An 11836-nucleotide genomic window follows, 5' to 3' on the forward strand; every position below is an offset into this window, starting at 1 on the left:
AGGTTCAGAGGATTCTACAACAGTTTTATGTTTCTTCTTCTTTTTCTTAGAAGGAGCACTAGGTTCAGTTCGTTGAGAATCTTGTTCAACTCTTTTGGGATGCCCTTCAGGATATAGAGGATCCTGGGTAGAGACACCGCCTCTAGTTTTTACTTCATAAGCATGTTTCTCTTTAGAATTATTTTTTAACAAGTCATTTTGCACTTTAGTGAGTTGATCAATTTGAGTTTGAACCATTTGAAAATGTTTAACAAGCATCTTAACATCATTGGAGGTTCTCTCCACAATATCATGCAAATTACTAATAGCTTGAGAATTTTCTATTAGATGATTCTCTACTCTCATATTAAAATTTTCTTGCTTAACAATATAATTATCAAACTCATCTAAGCATTGAGCAGGAGGTTTTGAATACGGAATATCTTCCCTAGTAAAGCGTTGAAGGGAGTTTACCTCAATCATGGATGAAGGGGGAATTATCTCGCATAAATCTTCTATGGGAGGTAAGTTCTTCACATCTTCGGATTTAATACCCTTCTCCTTAAGAGATTTCTTGGCTTCCCTCATATCTTCATTATTCAATTTAATCAGACCCCTCTTCTTCAATATTGGCGTCGGAGTTGGTTCAGGTGTAGTCCAATCATCATGATTCCGGCCTATTTTAGCCAATAATTCTTCAGCTTCGTCTGGAGTTCTTTTCCTGAAAACACAACCAGCACAACTATCCAAATATGCTCTAGACTCAACGGTTAGTCCACTATAAAATATATCAACTAAATCATGCTTTTCCAAATCATGTCCAGGTCGAGCTCTGATAAGAGAGCAAAATCTTGCCCATGCTTCAGGCAATCTCTCTCCATCTTCCTGGTCAAAGCTATAAATTTTCTGTAAAGCAGCATGTTGAGCACTAGCAGGAAAGTATTTCCGAAAGAAAACATTAAGCAAATCACCTGGACTTTTAATAGAACCAGGAGGCAAATTATTATACCAAGTTTTAGCATCATCCTTTAATGAGAAAGGAAAAATTTTAGCAACAAAATAAGTGCGCATCTTAACATCATCAGAAAACAAGCTACTCATAGAAGAAAGTTCATTCATGTGTTCTACAGCACTTTCTTTTTCAGTACCACAAAAGGGTGTTTTCTCAACAATAGCTATATGAGATAGATCAAGAGAAAAATCATAATCTTTATCCTTAATGCATATAGGAGATGTGGCAAATTTAGGATCAGGAGATAACTTATGTCTAACAGTATGTTGTGCGAGAAACTTTTTAATTTTTCTTGCATAAGTAATAGCATTGCATCTATTAATAAAATCATCATTAAGCTCCACATAATCCTCATCAGGATCATCACTAGAATAATCAAGTTCAGGTGAATTAACAGGTGTATGATACGTCCAAAACGTATCTACTTTCCCGAACACTTTTGCTATTGTTTTGCCTCTAATTTGTGTATTTTGGATGCAACTAACACGGACTAACGCTGTTTTCAGCAGAACTGCCCTGGTGTCTCGTTTTTGTGCAGAAATCCAACTTTCGGGAAAATCCTCGGAATTTATGCAGAAGGCCCTATTTTCCCAGAATAATGACGGAGCCAGAAGATCAAGTAAGGTGGAGGCCCGAGGGCCCCACACCATAGGGCGGCGCGGCCCAGGGGGGGGCCGCGCGGCCCTGTGGTGTGGCCCCCTCGGCCGGCCTCCGACGCCCTCCTTCGGACTATTTATCGGCCTCGACCTAAAAACGCACGGGGAGAAGTCGAAGTCGCCAGAAACCCTCCAGAACGCCGCCACATCGCGAAACTCCGTCGCGGGAGCCAGAAGTCTCCGTTCTGGCACTCCGCCGGGACGGGGAATTGGAGGAGATCATCGCCATCATCACCACCAACGCCTCTACATCAACCAGCCATGTTTCCCCCATCCATGTGTGAGTAATTCCCCCGCTGTAGGCCGAAGGGGATGGTAGGGATTGGATGAGATTGGTCATGTAATAGCATAAGATTGTTAGGGCATAGTGCCTAGTGTCCGTAATCGGTACTTTGATGATATTGTTGCAACTTGTTATGCTTAATGCTTGTCACTAGGGCCCGAGTGCCATGATCTCAGATCTGAACATGTTATTGCTTCATCAAGATATTCATTGTTTATGGTCTTACCTATAAGTTGTATACACATGTCGCTGTCCGGAACCAATGGCCCCGAAGTGACAGAAATCGGGACAACCGGAGGGAATGGTAGCGATGTGAGGATCACATGTGTTCACGGAGTGTTAATGCTTTGCTCCGGTACTCTATTAAAAGGAGTACCTTAATATCCAGTAGTTTCCCTTGAGGCCCGGCTGCCACCGGCTGGTAGGACAAAAGATGTTGTGCAAGTTTCTCATTGCGAGCACGCACGACTATATATGGAACACATGCCTATTGATTGCTTTGTACTTGGACACCGTTTTATTATTATCTGCAAATGCCCTGCTATGATTGTTACATGAGTTTCTCTCATCCATGCAACGCCCGTCATCCGTCCCCGTGCCTACAGTATTTTAATCCTGCTGTTTACTAAAATCACTACTGCTGTCTTTGTTACTCTGCTGCTGTTATTTCACTACGCTCTTGCTATAAAACTGTTACTCTTGATAAACTCTTGCGAGCAAGTCTGTTTCCAGTGCAGCTGAATTGACAACTCCGCATTGTTAAGGCTTCCAAGTGTTCTTTGTCTCCCCTTGTGTCGAATCAATAAATTGGGTTTTACTTCCCTCGAAGACTGTTGCGATCCCCTATACTTGTGGGTCATCAAGACTATTTTCTGGCGCCGTTGCCGGGGAGCATAGCTTTATTTGGAAGTTCACTTGGATTAATATTGTTCGCTGCAAATTCTCCATCATGGGTAAACCTCGCGATACTAAGATCGCCATATTACCATCCACTACAAGAAAAGGTACAATTCTGAATACCTCTGCTGCTCTTGATTCACCATCTGTGATTGATAAACTTGTTTCACCGCCGCATGCTTCACATGCGGGTACTTCTGCTGAATCTGAAAACTCTCATAATATTGATAATGTTTCTGCTGTTCTTGATGATAGTGGTTCATTGGGATCCTTTCTAGATGCTACAATTGCTAGGTCTAGACAAATTGAAAATACTGAAACTCCTAATGCTACTACACCTGTTAGTTCACCTGAACTTGATTATTTTAGTGGTGATCCTGAGGAAGATTATGTGGAGCTTAATGATGATTTTATTGAAAAATGCAATGCTACTACTGATGCAAGAAAAATTAAAAAGTTGCTTGCAGAACATGCTGTTAGATATAAACTGTCTCCTGATCCTAAGTTTGCCACATCTCCCATAAACATTAGGGATAAAGATTATGATTTTTCTCTTGATCTATCTCATATAGCTATTGTTGAGAAAACACCCTTTTGTGGTACTGAAAAAGAAAGTGCTGTTGAACACATGACTGAGTTATCTACTTTGAGTAGCTTGTTTTCTGATGATGTCAAGATGCGTACTTACTTTGTTGCTAAAATATTTCCATTCTCATTAAAGGATGACGCTAAAACTTGGTATAATAATTTGCCACCTAATTCTATTAAAAGTCCGAAAGAATTGCTTGATGTTTTCTTCCGCAAATACTTTCCTGCTAGTGCTCAACATATTGCTTTGCGAGAGAATTTATAATTTTGACCAGGGAGATGAAGAGAAATTGCACGAGGCTTGGGCGAGATTTTGCTCTCTTATTAGAGCTCGGCCTGAGCATGATCCGGAAAAGCATGATTTACTTGATATATTTTATAGTGGACTAACCATTGAGTCTAGGGCATACCTGGATAGTTGTGCTGGTTGTGTTTTCAGGAAAAGAACTCCAGACGACGCTGAAGAATTATTGGCTAAAATAAGCCGGAATCATGATGATTGGACTACGCCTGAACCAACTCCAACGCCAATATTGAAGAAGAGGGGTTTAATTAAATTGAATGATGAAGATATGAGGGAAGCCAAGAAGTCTCTCAAGGAGAAAGGTATTAAATCTGAAGATGTGAAGAATCTACCTCCTATAGAAGATATATGTGAGATAATTCCCCCTTCATCCATGATTGAGGTAAACTCCCTTCAACGCTTTACTAGGGAAGATATTCCGTATTCGAAACCTCCTGCACAGTGCTTAGATGAGTTTGATAATTATATTGTTAAGCAAGAAAATTTTAATATGAGAGTAGAGAATCATTTAATGGAAAATTCTCGAGCTATTAGTGAATTGCATGATATTGTGGAGAGAACCTCCAATGATGTTAAGATGCTTGTTAAACATTTTCATATGATTCAAACTCAAATTGATCAACTCACTAAAGTGCAAAATGACTTGTTAGGGAATAATTCTAAAGAAAAACATGCTTATGAAGTAACAACTAGAGGTGGTGTCTCTACCCAGGATCCTCTATATCCTGAAGGGCATCCCAAAAGAATTGAACAAGATTCTCAACACATTGAACCTAGTGCTCATTCTAGGAAGAAAAAGAAGAAGAAACATAAAAATGTTGTAGAATCCTCTGAACCTGTTAATGATCCTAATAGTATTTCTATTTCTGATGCTGAAACTGAAAGTGGTAATGAACATGATAATGATAAGAATGATACTCCTGATAAAGAAGAGGTTGAAGAAGAACCTGAAAAGCATGCTAAAAATAAAAAGTACACTAAAGAAGACTTTATTGCTGAGAAACATGGTAATGAAAGAGAACCTTGGGTGCAAAAGCAAATGCCTTTTCCTGCTAAGAAACTAAAATCAAAGGAAGAAGAACACTATAATAAATTTTGCGATTGGATGAAACCTTTATTCTTGCAAATCCCTTTGAATGATGCTATTAAAGTGCCTCCTTATTCAAAGTATATGAAAGATATTGTTACTAACAAAAGGAAAATCCCCAATGAGGAAATTTCCACTATGCTTGCTAATTACTCTTTCAATGGCAAAGTTCCAAAGAAGTTGGGCGACCCAGGTATACCTACTATTCCTTGTTCTATTAAGAATAATTATGTTAAAACTGCTCTATGTGACTTGGGAGCCGGTGTTAGTGTTATGCCTTTTTCTCTTTATAAGAGACTTTACTTAGATAAATTGATACCTACTGATATATCTTTGCAAATGGCTGATAAATCTACTGCTATTCCTGTTGGTATATGTGAGAATGTTCCTGTTCAAGTTACTACTAACTGCTTGATATTAACTGATTTTGTTGTGTTGGAAATGCCTAAAGATGATAATATGTCTATTATTCTTGGGAGACCTTTTCTTAACACCGCAGGGGCTGTTATTGATTGCAATAAAGGAAAGGTTACTTTCAATGTTGATGATAGGGAGCATACCGTTTATTTTCCCAAGAGGATTGAGAAAGCGTGTGGAGTTAATACTATTTCTAATGTGAGAACTATCAAAGTGGGAACTATTGATTGTCCTATATATGAGCCTAAGGAAGAATATCAAACTCTTGTGATTGGATCCATATCAATACAATTCAAGGTAACATGATTGATTTGAGGTTTATTTCTTCTTATGCTATGAAAAAGTTATTTGGTGACAAGACTTGATCAACCTTGTTAACGGATACTTTTTATATGCATAGAGGAGGTAAACAACATATCTTTCTTCCTCCACTTGCTCTAGTTGCTGTAGCACTTTTAATTTGCAAAGTTCCTTAGTTATTTGAAGATTTCAAAATTTTTCCTGGCCAGTAATAATAAACTAAATACCCAGAAATGTGCATTTTTCAAAGTTTTCAAAAATTCACAAAAATTATACCGTTGGTCCTATTTTTCGACGAGGCACCTGGGAGCACCAGAGGATGACCTGTGGGGCACCAGAGGGCGCCAAACCACAGGCCGGCGCGGCCAAGGAGGTGGCTGCGCCACCATGTGGTGTGGGCCCCCCTTTGCCCCACTTTGTCATCTCTTTCTCCCAGAACCTTCTCTCTCCCAAAAAAACTCGTACCAAGTTCCTCTCTCTCGCGTTTTTGCTCCAGAGCTCCAGATTTCTCGATCTCTTTGCTCAGCCCAGATTTCCTGCTGAAATTTGGCACATTTGCTCCTTGGTATGTGACTCCTCCACCCATCCAAGTAGAATTTTGTTTGGTTGAGTATATCTTGAATATTTTGCTGCTGTAGGTAACATGTTTAGTGAGCTTGCATGCTTGTTCTAAGTGGTAGAAACTAGTTTTGATGCATGATTAGTGCTCTACAAGTTCCTATGGTAGTTTCCCTCAATTATATGTCACCAAATCAAATTTCTATATTGTTTGTTGAAATTTCAGAAAATGGAGTGGAATAGATATCACTTGAACCAGCAAGAATTGGAAGTCCAACAAGTTATGAGAGTCAATCGTGAAGAGGGAGTGTACCCCTCTTACTACCCGTGCGCGGATTTTATGAGAAGCGCGGGAATACTTGAAGATGTTCAAAGTCTAATCTCTCGTGCAGGGCTGAGTGACTTTGTTGAAGGAGAGCCAAGACAATATGTAAAATTAACTATGTCTTTTGTGCAGGACTTCAAGTTCAATTGGTCGCGATCTAACCCCACGGTCCAGTATAAAATTTACAATAAAGTTGTCAACTTGCCATTTAGTGCTTTTTGTGCAGCAATTAGAGTACCGCAATGGGGGTCATGCGAGAAGATAAGGGGATCGCCGCAAGAACTCTTGGACCTCTTCAAGATTATTAGCGATGGAAGGAGTTTCTTAGGGGATAATGGTAAAATCACTAGTATTCAGCTCCCGGCTATCCGCTACTTTGCCTATTTTATTACCAAATGCGTTCTTGCTAAAAGGATTGGTGGTAAACTTTCTATCCCGGATTTGGCTTTTCTAGCTGCGGCACTGCAAAATAGTAAGACTTATAATTTGGGGGCATTGATAGCTTATAGACTTGCTACTAACCGTGAGAAAGGTGGAATTTGTGGAGGTCTCATCGCCTCTCGTTTACTAGCTTTTCATAATGTAGAACCTCATCATTTTGATATTCCGTTCCCCATAGAAAAACTTGACATAGCCTCTATGATTAAACATGAATTTGTTTCAGATTCCTCCAACTTGGGTAACCTGTATTACAAGATGATATTTTATAAGAAAGTTTGGAGAATAACTAAGAAAACTGAGAAACTAGTAAGATTGCCTGCGCCTGTTCTGTCTAACCTTGATTCCAGGGGAGATTGGTCGGTCACAGAAGGTGCACTGGATGCACACATAGAGAGAGGAGGCCAACATGCAAGAGACGACACGGAGGTCGAGGAGCACCTCGACTCATCATCCGATGCAGCAAGTTCCTCGCATCAACATGGTGGATATGTGGAGCCTTCACGCTTTTCTTCTGCACAGGAGCTTTACTATGACTATTCCATGAATTACCCACCGGCGAGGAACAACGACCCTCGTTGGGGTTGAACTCCACTTAGGCCAAAAGCCTAAGCTTGGGGGGAGGTATACCAGCATCACTCATTCTTTGCATATTATGGTCGCTGGATACTTGTACATACTTGTTTTGTTCGTTTGAGTGGTTTTCTAATGAGAGGAAGATGATATTTGGGGAAGTGCTGCCTGAAAACAGATTCTGGAACGTTACCGTAAAAATTCTCAAAAATAGCCAGAGCGTTATTCTAAGCTTCCAATTTTTGTGCAGGTTCCCCAGGTTGTTATCTAACTTTCATTAGTTGAACACTTTTCGATCTGAGCAACGTAAGATTTTTGTAAAAATCGATTTCTGTACTGCTGTCAGGTTTTGGCAGATTTCTGCCATCCTGCTTTTCTGTGTTTCTTCTAGTTTGCTATTTCTTGTTTTCGCTTTGTTTCTTTCCCAAAACACAAAAAGACCAAAAATATTTCTGTTGTTTCTCTTCACCATTTGTTTGCTTTGGTTTCTTGCATTTGTTTCACTTTATTTGCTATTGCTAGTTTGCTATAAGAAAACCCAAAAAGATTTTGCTTTGTTTGTTTGTTTCCTTTTGTTCTTGTTTCTAATTCGAAAAAACCAAAAATATTTGCTGTTCTTCTTTGGTTTGTAAAGTTCTTTATGAGTTCAATGGTCTTCGGTGGCTGGAGCGTGGTTTTCATTTCATATTATCCAAGCTGCACAAGTGAAAAGGCAATAATGACGATCTACGACAATTGGATTGTGGTGAGAGGCTGGTATGAACTCTATTTGTTTTCATTTTTGTACATATACTCATCCATGTGAGCATGCTTAGTTGGTTCATGTGAGGTATATGTTATTTGAGAAAGTCTAGTAGTTTATGGTCTCTCATGTTTAGCTCCAATTTATTAATATGAGTAGCATGTCATGGATGTTTGCTTGCATTGTTTTATTCATAAGTAAGTATGGCATTGTGGTATCCTCCTCTGAATAATTCATTTATATCGACTTGGCACATGCTCACGCATGCATATGACTGAACAAAAAGTCAATTAAGCCTCGATGATCTATATTGCTTCAGAGTTCTTGTATCACTTTTATGCCTCCGTTAATTTATTTTGCCGCAAGCATGATTATGACAGTTACTGCTCTCTTGATTTGTCGCTCCCTGGTCTATTGCTAGCCTTCACTTGTACTGAGCGGGAACGCTGCTCGTGCTTCCAAACACCTGAAAACCAAGTTGTTCCAAAAGTGTCCACCATAAATACCTATGCATGGCATTTCAAACCATTCCAAGTAAATTCTCGTGCTCTACCTTTAAAACCTTCAAAATGCTTCTCAATTTGTGTTTATGTTTCATAGCTCATGAGGAAGTATGTGGTGTTTAGCTTTCAACCTTGTCATTCACTTTTGACGGACTCTCACATGGACTAGTGGCACATCCGCTTATCCAATAATTTTGCAAAAAGAGCTGGCAATGGGATTCCCAGTCCCGAATTAATTAACTTAAATAGACACTCCTCCATGGTTTGTGATTGTTGGACGGCACCCGAAGGATTCGGTTAGCCATGGCTTGTGTAAGCAAAGGTTGGGGGAGTGTCATCATCATAATAAAAATAAAATAAAAAGGCACTCCTTCATGGTATGAGATTGTTGGCAGGCACCCGAGGATTCGGTTAGCCATGGTTTGTGTAAGAAAGGTTGGAAGGAGTGCCAAATAAATATGAAATAATTCATGGGAGCCGCTCTTGAAAGTCCGGTTGGCGAGGTAGTTAGTGTACCCATTACCATTCGTTGACAACAACAAACACCTCTCAAAATAATTTTACTCCTGTCTTTATAAAAATGAAAAGCTCTAGCGCATGTTAATCCCTGCTTCCCTCTGCGAAGGGTCAATCTTTTACTTTTATGTTGTGTCTCCATTATTTCTTTGAGCACTATCTTGAGAGCACAACTGTCATTCTTAGTATAATATGCTTGTCTCAAAATATGATTGATTGTGGTATAACTTTGATGCATTTATCTTTTGACAATCACTACTTCTAGTCTTTCTATGAACTCCAGAGGTGCCCGGGCATTTATGTTTTGCCAACCAAATACAGGCAAGCGAGATACCACTTTATCATACTCTCTTATGAACATTGCAATCCTGCTTATATACATGATTCATGATGCTTATTATTAATTGTTGGTACCTCTCCATGATTGACATAGCTGTTAGATGATCTTATTTGCATGTATCTCATTATGAATTGCTTAAGTATTAGCCATAGCATGAGAATATATACATCATATGAGCAAATGTGTTCGTGAAAGTTCTTTTATCGCTCAGTTGTTAACTGAATTGCTTGAGGACAAGCAATAAGCTAAGCTTGGGGGGAGTTGATACGTCCAAAACGTATCTACTTTCCTGAACACTTTTGCTATTGTTTTGCCTCTAATTTGTGTATTTTGGATGCAACTAACACGGACTAACGCTGTTTTCAGCAGAACTGCCCTGGTGTCTCGTTTTTGTGCAGAAATCCAACTTTCGGGAAAATCCTCGGAATTTATGCAGAAGGCCCTATTTTCCCAGAATAATGACGGAGCCAGAAGATCAAGTAAGGTGGAGGCCCGAGGGCCCCACACCATAGGGCGGCGCGGCCCAGGGGGGGCCCGCGCGGCCCTGTGGTGTGGCCCCCTCGGCCGGCCTCCGACGCCCTCCTTCGGACTATTTATCGGCCTCGACCTAAAAACGCACGGGGAGAAGTCGATGTCGCCAGAAACCCTCCAGAACGCCGCCACATCGCGAAACTCCGTCGCGGGAGCCAGAAGTCTCCGTTTCCGGCACTCCGCCGGACGGGGAATTGGAGGAGATCATCGCCATCATCACCGCCAACGCCTCTACATCAACCAGCCATGTTTCCCCATCCATGTGTGAGTAATTCCCCCGCTGTAGGCCGAAGGGGATGGTAGGGATTGGATGAGATTGGTCATGTAATAGCATAAGATTGTTAGGGCATAGTGCCTAGTGTCCGTAATCGGTACTTTGATGATATTGTTGCAACTTGTTATGCTTAATGCTTGTCACTAGGGCCCGAGTGCCATGATCTCAGATCTGAACATGTTATTGCTTCATCAAGATATTCATTGTTTATGGTCTTACCTATAAGTTGTATACACATGTCGCTGTCCGGAACCAATGGCCCCGAAGTGACAGAAATCGGGACAACCGGAGGGAATGGTAGCGATGTGAGGATCACATGTGTTCACGGAGTGTTAATGCTTTGCTCCGGTACTCTATTAAAAGGAGTACCTTAATATCCAGTAGTTTCCCTTGAGGCCCGGCTGCCACCGGCTGGTAGGACAAAAGATGTTGTGCAAGTTTCTCATTGCGAGCACGCACGACTATATATGGAACACATGCCTATTGATTGCTTTGTACTTGGACACCGTTTTATTATTATCTGCAAATGCCCTGCTATGATTGTTACATGAGTTTCTCTCATCCATGCAACGCCCGTCATCCGTCCCCGTGCCTACAGTATTTTAATCCTGCTGTTTACTAAAATCACTACTGCTGTCTTTGTTACTCTGCTGCTGTTATTTCACTACTGCTACTGCTATAAAACTGTTACTACTGATAAACTCTTGCGAGCAAGTCTGTTTCCAGGTGCAGCTGAATTGACAACTCCGCTGTTAAGGCTTCCAAGTGTTCTTTGTCTCCCCTTGTGTCGAATCAATAAATTGGGTTTTACTTCCCTCGAAGACTGTTGCGATCCCCTATATTTGTGGGTCATCAGTGTAGCAGCATTTTCATTAGGAGTTTCAGCATTTTCAATTTGTCTAGACCTAGCAATTGTAGCATCTAGAAAGGATCCCAATGAACCACTGACAAGGTATCAACTTGTCAATGCCTATGGATTGTAGGCTAGGGTTTGGTTAGAAGTAGAGGGCAAGTAGATCTCGAAGGTTTCAGCCGAAAAGTACTCGACGATTATGAAAATTAGGGTTTGCAGATAATGATTCGATCCTCTCTTCGTCCCTCGGCTCCCCCTTTATATAGGAGGTGGAGCCGAGGGATTCGTGCTATACAAGTTACATAGTCCGGAACGGTTTCTAACTCATCCCGCCAGATTACAAATAACACTTCCTATTACAACTCTTGACTTTCCTTGATATATCTTGGGCTCCCGAATCTTCTTATTCTTCGGGTAGTGGGCCTTCAGTAAACCCCGGGTACTATCTTCGGCAGGCCCATTTGGGATGCCTATGTCAGTAGCCCCCGAGATTTTGCTTGAATCGTAGAATCAGGGAAAATCTCCACTGTTTATTTTTATTCGAAAGCTTCAACTTTTTTATATTTCTTCACATAAAATTCTATATTGTACAGGGATAATGGTAGTTGGGGCTAGTTCATCTGACGGATCAGGTACTAGTTAACTGCTCTAGTGGCAATC

The sequence above is a fragment of the Lolium perenne genome, chromosome 2 (genome assembly GCF_019359855.2).
Source record: "Lolium perenne isolate Kyuss_39 chromosome 2, Kyuss_2.0, whole genome shotgun sequence".
Classification (NCBI taxonomy): domain Eukaryota; kingdom Viridiplantae; phylum Streptophyta; class Magnoliopsida; order Poales; family Poaceae; genus Lolium; species Lolium perenne.